Source organism: Sturnira hondurensis, unplaced genomic scaffold, assembly GCF_014824575.4.
Source record: "Sturnira hondurensis isolate 20B ecotype Veracruz unplaced genomic scaffold, ASM1482457v3 Scaffold0016663, whole genome shotgun sequence".
NCBI classification, from domain to species: Eukaryota; Metazoa; Chordata; class Mammalia; order Chiroptera; family Phyllostomidae; genus Sturnira; species Sturnira hondurensis.
In genome coordinates, this window is record NW_028089294.1 from 15,014,868 (window position 1) to 15,027,114 (window position 12,247).

Genomic DNA, 12,247 nt, shown 5'->3' on the forward strand with positions numbered 1-12,247 from the left:
GCTAGAGATTTCTTTTCCATAGAAATTTTTCTTAGGTCTGCTGCCCCTGCCATTTTGAATTGTACCCACAGGATGTCTGATTGTGGTGGTTTTGGGAGTGGTGCTTCCTTGGGAAACTCTGCGCGTGGGCAGTGGGAAAAGTCTGAGTTGGAAAGAGCTATCTGTTTTTGATTGTTGAGCTGATCTGAGTTGGTCTGTTCCTTCCCACAACATGCTCTCCTGTTCAGTGGTTGGGTCTGTTGGCTTTAGCTGCATAACTGGCATCCTCTCTTTTTCAATATCTCTTAGTAAACAGTAGTCTCTGGCTTTTTGTTTTCTTTGGTTATTTTTGCTTGACCACAAATGGCCTGCCCTTGTTCTGTGCTCAGACTTCTGCCCAACAAATGCCATAATTCTGTGTGCTGTTTGGAATGCCTTCCTTAGTCCCTGAAAAACCAGTTGAATGAATTTAGGTTGGGAGGATGTCTTAGGCTGTCTTTTAAAAGAGTCAGTAGTTGTCTGAGGTGCTCCATTCCTTTTCATTTTTAACTGGGCTGCTAGTTCCCTAGAGAGACTGTGTTTTAAGGTTCTACTGTTTGCGTAGAACTTTCTCTTTTGTGTTCTAACTCCCTTGGCGATTTTTTTCGTTGGATATCTTGAGTCACAGGTGCTTTGACTTCTCATTTCAGCCCATTTTTCATCCTGATTGCTTTTAGAATCACTCTCCGGTAAAAGGCGAACTTCAGTGAATTCATAGCATCCAGGCTCTCTACTATCTGTCCTTCCTGTAAGGTCAGAGCTGCCACATTGCTTTTGCCTGATGTGGTCTTGTATAGGAGCAGGAGACTGGGAAGACTGAGATGGGAAATCTATTGTGGAAGTAGGATTCTTGGAAGCTTGAGTACAGATTTTAGCTTTCCTTAATGATGATGATATCAGGCTCCTTGGTGTAATGGGTCTGTCTCTTCTATGATGCTTTGGGACTTGGGATCTTCTCCCAGACTGCAACCCAAAGCCAAGGTGCAATCTAATCTCTCCATGACCTTCAGGAGTGCTTACAAAGCAGAGCTGTGGATAGATAATAAGATAAGGCCCCAAAGTGTCCTGTAATTTATGACAACAATTGAAACCTGAACAATGGCCACACTGTAAGCAGATAGGGTATTTCAGGACCAGTCCTGAAGCTGGTGGTGGAGGTACATTGTGGGGTATTTGACTTCTTAACAGTTTTGCTGCTATTTTTAGCTGCAGATCTTGTAGCAACTGGAGTTGTTCTGGGAAGACAGAGTTGTCCTGGAAAAGATAACTTGGCTTAAGGGGGTATTGGGGCTCAAAAATCCTTGTCTGTGGATCAGTCTGTGAGTTCTCATTCTCTTTCACTGGAACAGGATCTTTCATAGTGAAAAATATATTGAAGGAAGACTCGGACTTTACTGGGTCAAGGAGCTGGTCCCCTGTATATGAAATAGGCATGTGCTGGATGACTTCCTGCGGTGTATCACTGAGCTTTGTTTTCTTTATTCTCACTCTAGTTCCAGAGTATTGCTGTATTATGGAGGACATAGAACCACGTGTCCATATCCTTACGGCCATTCTTTTCTCATGACCATGACATGAAGTATGTCTCTGGATGTAGTTTTTTACCACTGAAGCCTGAGAAACAGTACCTTGACCCATCTCTAGCAGACTCTGGGAAAATTCCATCAATTCAGCTGGAACCCCAAATAAATTCTGAATAGGTTGGGTATCTGTAGTGACTCTTTCTGTTAGAGGTATTTGAGGACAAAACTTTCTTTCCATAGTGATTCCCAAGATATTCCCCAGCATTAGCATATTGGAGAGGTATTTTCTAGGTAGTTTCTGCTTCCAGGAGTGACTCTCCCAGACATTCTGTTGTCTTCCCAGGACAGACCAGGTAAGGTCTCTTCGAGCCCGTGATCCTGTCTGGAAGGTCCTGGGTAGTGATCTCCAGCTTTTTGGTGGATGTTGGAAGAGGCCCTGGAGTGAATTCTCTAACTCTGCCACCTGCCATTTTTGAAGCCTCTCCTTAGATATGAGATTCACTCCTGGCATCTCAGAATGGGGGTTTTCTACAGTGTGAGCTGTCTTGTCAGAGGGTTGATTATGAAAGGCCAAGGGAAAGGCTGAAGCAAATGTCTCTTCAGGCTGCAAAGTACCTGTCCAAAGGCTTTCTATATCCAAGGCTCTTGATACTTTGGTCGTCTCAGAATCCCAAAGACCTCCTAATTCAGATGTTGAGTTGACTGAGTTTGAAGAGTTACATAGAAACCTAGAGAAATAATTCCCTCTCTGTAACTCTTCTCCTGATGTTAACTCCTCAGATTCCCTATCCTGATATACCTGTCTTAGATTCAAATCCTCAGAATCCATAACTTGAGGAGGCCTTATTTTTATCCCTATAGATTTCACAGCCTGAAGTTCTTGTTCATGAGTAAACGTTGTAGGATTGTCGATTGAAGATGTTAGCTGTGAGGTTAATTCTGCAGATTTCAACTCAGTATTTGATCCTGGATTTAACTCCACAGATTTCACTCTTTTAAAGCATGATTCCAGTGCAGACACCTCATATTTTAAGTCCCGCAGCTCTGAGTCTGAAATCACTTTTACAGAATTTGCACCGCAAAGCAATGGTTCTTTGTTCACCGCCATAGACTTTACATCTTCAAGCAATGGCTGTGGTAAAAATAACACAGATTTTGCACCATTTAATTGAGAACCCAAAACAGAGTGCCTAGCTTGTTGCTGTGACCCAAGGGGGTTCTCCAAAACTTGAACTTCTGGAAACTTTGTCCCTGGAGTTAAGTTAGAAGATTTTACGTGTTGCAAATATGGTCCAGGCTTAAACAAAATAGACCTTGTTCCTTGAGATTCTGGCTCAGGGTTCAATTCACAAGGTTTCATGCCATGTATTTGTGGCCCTGGATTAAACTTTATAGAGTTAATGCATTGAAGTTCTGACCCTGAATTCAATTCAGAAGAATTCACACCTTGCAGCTTTGGGCCAGAGTTGAACTCTGTTGTCATTATACCCTGAAATTTTGTCCCTGGACTCAACTCAAAAGGTTTTACACCTTCCAAGAGTGGCTCAGGGTTGCATCCAGTAGAATTTACACATTGTAAGTTTGGCCCAGGATTCAACTCACAAGAACTTTCACACTGCACCTGTGGCCTAGGGCTGCATCCCATAGGTACTGCACCTAGAAACTTTGAGTCTGGAATCAGTTTAGATTTCAGACCTTGCCAATGTGGTCCAGGGTTGAACACCATCGATGTCTCATTTTGAATCTCTGTCCCTGGATTCAACTCAGAAGATTTCATACCTTGAAGTTTTGAAAGTAAAAATTCAGAAGAGTTCACACCTTGCAAATGTGGTCCAGGGTTACAGCCAGTAGAATTTATACACTGAAGTTTTGGTTCTGAAATTAATGAGGAAGAATTCATACCTTGCAAATGTGGCTCAAGGTAGAATACCTTAGCTTCTGTACCTTGAAGCTCTGGCCCAGGGTTCAACTCAGAAGATTCCAGACCTTGCAACTCTGGCCCAGTGTTGAATGCCATAAAAGTTATACATTGAAGCTGTGGCCCTGGATTCAGTTCAGAGGATTTCTCACCTTGCAATTTAGGTTCATGCTTGAATTCCAGAAATGGCTCATCCGGAAGCTTCATCTTGGTGGTCAAATCAGATTTTACCCCTTGCCACTGCTTTCCAGAATTGAACTCAGAAGTTATTACATTGTGAACCTGTGATTCCAAGGCCAAATCAGAGGTTTTTACAACCTGAAATTTGGGACAATTGTTGACCTCTGTAGGGGTCATTATTTGAAGATGTATCAACTCAGAAGATTCCGCACCTTGCAAATTGAATTCCACAGGTTTCACACCTGGTAGGTGTGTGCCTTGTGTCAACATAGACAATTGCCTATCTTGTGGGGCTGAGTTAAACCCCAAAGATTTAGCATCTTGTTCCTTTGTGCCTAGAGTTGGTTCAGAAGATTTCATATCTTGACACATTGGCCTGGTGATGAACTCCACAGATTCTTTACTTTGAAGCTTTGTCTCTGGTGTTGACTCAGATGTCACAACTTGTAAATGTGGAACAGGTTTTAACTCAACAGATTTCCCATCTTGAAGCTTCCTCCTCTGGGTTAAATCAGATTTTCTACCTTGTAACTTTGGACCAGGGTTGGACCTTAAGGAGTTCACAGCTTGAAGCTTTGTCGCTTGAGCTGACTGAGATTTTTTACTTTGTGTCTGTGGCTCAGAGTTGAAAAACGATTCCACTTCCTGAAGTTTCGTCCCTGGGATCACCACAGAAGATTTCATACCTTTAAAATGTGATCTACAGTTGAACCCCATAGATTTTAAATCTTGAAGCTTTATACCCATGATCAAGTCAGAATATTTTATGTCTTGTAATTTTGGACCTGAATCCATCTCTACAGATTTTTCATCTGGAAACTTGCTCCCCAGGGTAAAATCTGATTTCTCAGCTTGTAACTTATGACTAGGTTTTAATTCTACAGATCTCACACCTTGAAGCTTTTCCTTTGAGATCACTTCAAAAGATTTCATATCCTGCAAGTGTGATCCAGACCTGAAATTCATAGATTTTACACCTTGAAGCTCTATACCCACGACCATCCTAGAAGATTCTATATCTTGCAACCGTGGACCTGACTTGACTTCTTCTGACTTTACTTTTTCAAGCTTTGTCCCCAGTACTGGCTCAGAAGATTGCAACTGAGGGATGATGCTGAATTTTTTGTCTTTTATATCTTGAAGCTTTGTCTTTGAAGTCCCTTGAGAAGATTTCATAACTTGTAACAATGATTCAGGGTTGAAATATTTAAATTTGAAACTTCGAATCTTTGTTTCTATATTCGATTTAGAAAATGTTGCACCTTGCAACTGTGAGCTGGGATTTAACTCGGTAAACTTCATATCTTGGGACTTTATACCAGGAGGCAATTTAGAAGATTTTAGACCTTGCCGTTGTGACCCAAAGTTGAAATCCTCAGATTTCACACCTTGAAGCTTTTTCTGAAGAGCCAACTTGGATAAGTTCGTACTTTTCAAGTGTAGTGGAGAGCTTGACTGTATAGTTTTATCACTCTGAAATTGACTTAATACCCCAGATTTTACATCTGGAAGCTGTGGTTCTTGTGTAAGCACTGGAGACTTTACCCCTTGAAGCTGTGTTCCTAGGGATGACTGTAAGGGTTTCACTTCTTGAAGCCATAGTCCTGAGGTCAGTTTAGGAGATTTCCCATCATGCAAGTGAAGCCTAGATTTGAACATCATAGATTTTACATCACAGGACTTTGACCTCGAATTTAGGTCACATGATTTCATACTTTTAAACTGCAGATGAGGTTTCAAATCGAAACCTTCAGGCTGATGTTCCTGGAATGACGCCAAAGATTGTATACTTTGGAGCTCTGGCTTTGGAGTCAACTTAGGTGATGTTGTATCTCTTAACTTTATCAAAGGTTTCAACTCTGCTGGTTTGACACATTGAGATTGTAACCCAAGATTAAGCAGAGATTTCATACATTGAAACTCTAATGTTGGTATCCACTGAACAGATTTCATACTTCCAAGTTGTGGATGTTGGTTTAACTCCACACCTTTTATGCCTTGAAGTCGTGGCTCTGATGTGGAGGCCAAAAATGTCTCTTTTTGCAGTTGTCCTGGGGGCAACTCAGGGGTTTTCACACTCTGCAGCTGCGGCCCACAGTTGAACTCCATATATGTTGCACCGTGAGTTTTTGGTCCTCGAGTCAATTTAGATGACTTCACATCTCTTGACTGTATCAAAGATTTCAACTTTGCTGACTTGACACCTTGAGATTGTGACCTAAGATTTAACCCTGTAGATTTCACACCTTGGAACTCAGGTGCTGGTATCCACTGAATATGTCTCATATTTCCAAGTGGTGGCTCTTGTTTTAGATCGACAGTTTTCACCCCTTGAAGCTGTGGTTCCAAAGTTGACACCAAGGGTTTCACTTGGTGTAACTGTGGCCCTGGGGTCAACTTGGGAGACTTTGCGCTTTGCAACTGTGGTTCAAGTTTTAACTCTTTAGGAGTTAAATTCAAAAGTGTCATCCCTTGAAACTGTTGCCTTGGGGCTGAATCCACAGATTTTACTCCTTGAAAATTTTGCATTCTGGTTACATCTGTGGGTTTTGCTACCTGCTTCTTTGGCCTTGGGGTCAACTTCACAGATTTTACGCATTGCAGTGGATCTGGAGTCTCCTCTGATAAGTTTAAACTTTTTTGTTTGAAACATGGGGTAATCTCCACAAATTTCATGTCTTGCATTTGTGGCTCTAAAGTCAATTCTTCAGGTTTCACACCTCCCAAATGTGACTGTGGGGTTAAATCCACAGATTTCCTATCTTCTAACTGTGGCTCTGGGATTAGTGTCTCAGATTTTAACCCTTGAAACTTTGAGATTGGAGTCCATGCCACAGGTTTTATGTCTTCTAACTGTGGTCCCTGGATCAATTCAGAAGATTTCATACCTTGTAACTGTGGTCTTCTGGTCAACTCAGAAAAGTTTACACTTGGCAACTGTTGCTCAGGAGTCATCTCCATAGACTTCACATCTGTAATTTGTGGCTCTAACACTAATTTATGTAAAATGTCACCGTTAATGCTTAACATTTGACCCACCTCTACACATTTTACACCTTGAAACAGTGGCTCTGGTAATGACATCTCAGGCTTAACCCCTTGCTGTTCAGGTCCTGGGGTCAACTCCACAGATCTTCCTACTTGCTTCTTTGGCTCTGGAGTCAACTCAAAATTTTTCATATATTGTTTTTGTGGCCCTGATTTTAACTCTGAAGAGTTCACACTTTGAGATTGAGTTCCTGATGTCAGATCACAAAATTCAACATCTTGTAGCCATGGCCCTGGCTTAAGCCCAACTTGTTTCCTAACTTCAAGCCCTGGAGACATCTTTGCTAATTTAGAATCTTGAAGCCTTAACTCTGGAGTCATCTCCACAGAATTCACATGATGAAACAGTGATCCTGGGGCTTGCTCCCCAAATGTGACACCTTGAAGCTTTGGCCCTGAAGTCAATTCAGAAAATTTGACAACTTGCTGCCTTGGTCCTAGTTTCAGTTCCTCAGATTTCACACCTTGGAATTGTATTTCTGAGGTCAATTTCACAGATTTCATGCTGTGAAATTGTGATCCTTCAATAGACAAAACAGATTTCATATTTTCAACTGGGAGCCCTTGACTTAACTGCAAAGATGACTCTGCTACAACCCCTACCAGCTTTTTATCCTGAATCTGTGTTTCTGGTATAAACTGCACATGTTTGAAATGTTTATGCTTTGATTCTGGGTCCAAATCAGGAAATTTAACATCTTTTGAGCATAGTCCTGAGTTTAGTTCCACAAATTTGATACCTTGAGGTTGTGGTTCAGGAGTAGACTGTACATGTGTAACACTTAGATGCTTTGGCTGTAATGTAAAACCTGACAGTTTGATTTCTTGCAGAGGAGAAGCTGGAGTCAATTCATCAGATTTCATAACATGGTGTGGGGTCCCTGAGATTAAATCTACAGATTTTTTTCCTTGGAGAAGTGGCCCTGGAGATAACTTTGAAAATCTGACACTTTGTGACTGTGGCCTTACAGTTAAGTCCTCTAATATCATACTTCGTAGCACTGGCTCTCTTATCGGCTTCTCAGATTCCACTTCTCTGGTTGTAGTTGACTCTTGGATTAAATTAACATACTTCACATCCTGTAATTGTGGCTCTGGATCCAACTGTCTGGACTTAGCTTCCTTGGGCTGTGTCTCTGGAGCCAACTCCATTACATGTGGTTTGGGTCCTGTAATACACTCTTTAGATCCTACCACAAATGGGACTGACTCAAGTTTTATACTTTGGTGCTGTGGTTCTGAGGTCAGTGGCACAGGTTTTACACTTCGAAATTGTGGTTCTGAGGTCAACTCCTCATAGTTTATAACTTCTGAACATGCCCCTAGATTCAGTTGGAAGTCTGGGAGTAACACCTCTGATTTCATACCTTGCACCTCTGATCCTGGTACCACCTTCTGAGATTCTTGTATTGTGTCTTGTGACACTGGAGTCTCCCCCATGGCTTTTACACTTTGGAGCTTTGCCTCAAGAGTACCATGGAATGTTATTGAGTTCATCTGCCTAGATTTTGAAGCATGTCTCAATGGCCCTGGGGTATTTCCTAAAGATGACTGTGGAAACCTCACAAATTCTTTCTTGTGAAGACAAGTGTCAGAGGTCAACTTTGGTTCTGTTTCTTGATATCCTGGCTCTGAAACCATCCCTAAAGATTCTGAAGCTTGATGCCATGAGGCCAATTCTTCAGATTCTCTGGCTTGATGATTTGGCTTGGGTACTAATTCTACAGATTTTGCTACTAGAATGTGTACCCTTGGGATCAGCTCCTCATATTTCATACCTTCTACACGTGTCTCAGGAATCAACCTCCTACATTCTACCACTTGAGGAGTTTTCACATCTTTAAGCAATGGTACTTTGGCTATCTCAGGTTTTATATCTTGTAACCATGGCTTTAGAGTGCACTCCACGGATTTCATATCTTCCTGTTGTGGTCCTGGGGTCAACTCCACAGTTTTTGTACCTGGCAACTCTGGTGGTAGGCTCAAATGAACACGTTCCATACCTTGCAACTGTGAACTGGAGGTCAAATCTATAGATTTCCTACTTTGTGACTGTGGTGCTGGAGCTAACTCAGCAGATTTTTCACTTTGCTGTTGTGGCCCTAGGGTCAATTGGATAGATTTCTCACCTTGAGGGTGAGGTCCTAGGTATGAGTGCACAGATTTCCCACTTTGCAGCTGTGAAATGGGGGTCAACTCATCAGATTTTACACTTGGCTGTTGAAGTTCTATGGTTGATTCTATAGAGTTCACAGTTGGGATCAGCTGTCCATATTTTACTATGTGTGGGATTGAACCTGTGTTTATATCTACAGAGTTTGTACTTTTCAACTCTGTTCCCATGATCCGTTTCTCAGATTTTACATTTGGCAACCCAGGTGATGACTTCACAGAATCCATAATTTGAAGTTGTGGTATTGGCTTTGCCCCCATATTTTTCACACCTTGAAGCGGTGACGTAGTAGTCAGTACTGAGGATTCTGTAACTTGATGCAGTGGTCTTTGGTTCAGTCCAGTAGATTCTGTACCTTGACCCAGTGACTTTGGGATTGTCCTTAAAGATTCCATTACTTGATGTGACTGTGTCAACTCTACAGATTTCTTCATTTGTAAGCACGTGTCAGAGGTCAATCCCACAGTTCCTATAACTTGATGACTTTGCCCTGGGCTCATCTCTGAATACTCTGGGATTTGATGCCATGGGGTCAATCTCAAAGATTCCATGTCTTGAGGTGGCACTGAGGTTATTGCCATAGATTCTGTGCCTTGATGATATGGTTGTGCAGTCATCCCCACAGGGTCTAGAATCCATGGCCTAGGAGTCAACTCCAAGGATGGTTCTATGGTCATTCCATTCGATGACCCCAGTGCTATTGGGGTTATCTTTAGAGAATGCATGGATTGATGTGATGGCATCCCTACTGATTCCATGTCTTTAGGTAGTGGCTTTGGAGGTACACCCATAGCCTCTTTAATTCCAGGTGGATCAATAGTAGTAGGAAAACTAGAAGATGTCAAATCATCTGGTTGAGTTGCCCTTGGGGTCAAATATGAAATATGAGTCTGTGAATCTGGGGTTAAACTCTCAGATTCTATACCATCTGGCTGTGCAGGGGGGGTTATTCCCATGAAATCCATAGTTTCTAATAGTGCCTCTGGTGTTATTTTCATGATATCCATGACTTGATGCAATGGCCTGGGCATCATGTTCAGTGGTTTTGTGTTTTGACATGTTGGTCCTGGAATAATTTTCACTGGTTCTGTGACTTGATTTTGTGGCTTTAAAGTTATGCCCACTGATTTAATAACTTTATGTTGTGGTCCTGGAGTTATTTCCACAGTTTTCATGATGGTATGCTGTGCCCTTGGACTCATCTTTCCTGGTTGTATGACTTGATGGTCCAACAATGTGTTCATTTTCACTGACTCCTTATCTTGATATTCTGATGTTGGGGTCATTCCCATTGTGATGTGTGGCTGTGATTTTTTAATCATTCCCATTAAACCCATGACTTGAAGCAATGCTACAGGAGTTATCTTTGCGTTATCTGTGACTTGATCCAGTGGCCTTGAGGTCATCTTCTTTGATTCTATAACTTGGTGCTGAGGCCTTGAGGTTACCTCCACTGATTCAATGACTTGAGATGCTGGTTTTGAGCTTGCACGCTCTCTTTCCAATGGTTTAACAACTTCATTTGGTTGTGGAAACAAACCCACAGATTCTATCACTTCTGAATGTGATTCCAGTATCAACCCCATTGAATCCATGACTTGACGTAATGCCAATGGAGTTATCTTTATGCTCTCAGTGACTTGATATGGTAGCCTTTGAGTCAACTCCACACTTGTCACTTGGGTCTCATGCTTCTGTATGTTTTTTTCTGGAAGACCTATCACCCTCTGCTTTACATTAAGCTGTAGCTTATATTTTGTGTCCTTCTGCAGTAAAGTGGTTTCTTTTTCAATTATGTCAACTCCTAAACTTTTGAGAGGTGGAGTGTTCATTGATGTCACTAACAACTTGGATCCAAGGATTTGGGGGCCACCCTCAGGTTGTGACTGCTTACCTGGGGTAAGTGATTGTGAAATTTTTGTTTCTGTTGGATTTAATCCAGATTCCACTCCAGTGTTCACATGGCGCTGAAATGATGGAAGGTCTGGGGATTCATTGTTGGTATTTTGCTCAGTGCTTTGATAAATGGGCATAGATAACTGGATTTGGGGTTTTTCTGGTTCAGGGATGCTTCCTTGTACCTCAGTTAAGTAATTCAACATTGCCCATGATTCCCTCACAGGCAGAGGTACTGTTTGTTTCTGCAAAGTACAAACCTTCCAAGCCATATGTCTCTCTAACTTCCACCTAGTCAAAGAAGAGATCCGGATTGGATCCCGGTTTTTGAATTGTGGTCTCTCCTTGAAAATAGAATTTGGCCGATGATCTGATGTCAAATGATTCTTGCTCCTTCTCCCATCCTTTGTTTTCAATTGTTTGCTGATAGTAGAGTTGGTGAGAGAGGTTTGAGGTATTAAGACGGAAAGAGATGCCAAATTCTGAAAGAGTTCTGATTTCCCAATCTCTGAGAGATGAGGAGGAGGCAGGGATGTGCCTTGGTTCTTGAACACAGATGGTTGCTTTTTAGAAAAAATAGGTAAACTATGGCTCTGGAATTTCCCGGTTGTTCCTTCAGAAAAGACAGAAAAGTGAGACAAACTGGAGTTGTTGCATGATGATCCAGAGGAGGTGCTGTGGGCAGTGGAATATTTTGCTGTCTTACAGTCACAAGAGGGTAGAATAGGCTCCTGAGCCACAAAACCAGAGGAGGTGGAGGAAGAAATCATACACTGTGATTCAGGCAAACGTGATTCCATAAGAGCTAATCTGAGGAATAAAGAGAAAAGTTTTTTTATTTTGCTTTGAAACAGGAAAAAGGTAAAAAAAAAAAAGTAGACAAAGGGAAAAATAATGGCCAATTTCAAATGCAAAATATTTTGGACTGAAGGAGGATAATAAATTGCTTTAGCCAACATCAATTAATTATGGAAAGAATTCCTCCCTCAGGACAAAGGAAGGCATTTGTCCTGATCTGATCAGAAGTAATCAATAAGCCAGTAGTTCTTAAACTTCCTTTGAACCTAGAACTTTCCCCTATTGCCCAAACTAACAGACTAACTAATCAACTTATGCTCTTTTCCCTCTTCCTTCCTGCTTCCTCATATCCCTTCCTCTCTTCTTTACTCCCTTCCTTCCTCCCCCGTAAAAGCTCTACCACCTCCAAGTCCACTCAGAAACTACATTCCCTGACCTTGCATTTTCCAGATGTTGGAAAATCTGTTCAAGACAAAGTATGCATTCCTGGGTCCATACTTCAGGGAGTCCTGAAAAGCTGGATGAAAAAGAGTATGTCAGTGTAACTGAAGTGATGCTAAAAGTACTGGTAAGGAAACCAATAAGAAGAGAGACTTAACTTAGACAGAGAAGGCTATGGTAATGTGGGAAGTAAAACAGAGTCCCAGCTATCTTACTCCTTATTTTTTATAGTTTACCAGTAGAATAGGCTGA